The sequence below is a fragment of the Penaeus monodon genome, chromosome 15 (genome assembly GCF_015228065.2).
Source record: "Penaeus monodon isolate SGIC_2016 chromosome 15, NSTDA_Pmon_1, whole genome shotgun sequence".
NCBI lineage: Eukaryota > Metazoa > Arthropoda > Malacostraca > Decapoda > Penaeidae > Penaeus > Penaeus monodon.
In genome coordinates, this window is record NC_051400.1 from 9404854 (window position 1) to 9405270 (window position 417).

The following is a 417-nucleotide window of genomic DNA, read 5'->3' on the forward strand; positions in this document are numbered from 1 at the left end:
GGAATAATTTGTTTTATGAACGATGATATAGAGATGTAGGTTTAGCATAAATTACCATGATTTTGAAATGAAGTTTTAAGCTTTAGCCCTGTCAGTTTCAACCTTATAAAGTTTGAGTCGTATCATTGAAAGACCTATCACCTTAAGTTATAACAATTCCATTGTATAAATTTTAGTCCAATTGGTTTAATCAGTTTATGGAATACCAGTTTAAGTCCTATGAATTTAAGTTTTCTTTTTTATTTACTTAAGCCCTATGATTTTATTCATGAAAACGAAGAGAATGGGGAGAAGGTGAGTTAGTTTCGAACAAAATCTCTTGTTGGATTGTGATAAGGTAGGGAATCTCATGGTGTCGATGATTGGCCCAACTAGACGGAAAGAGGGATAGAAACAGCGCGTATGAAAAATGTGAGG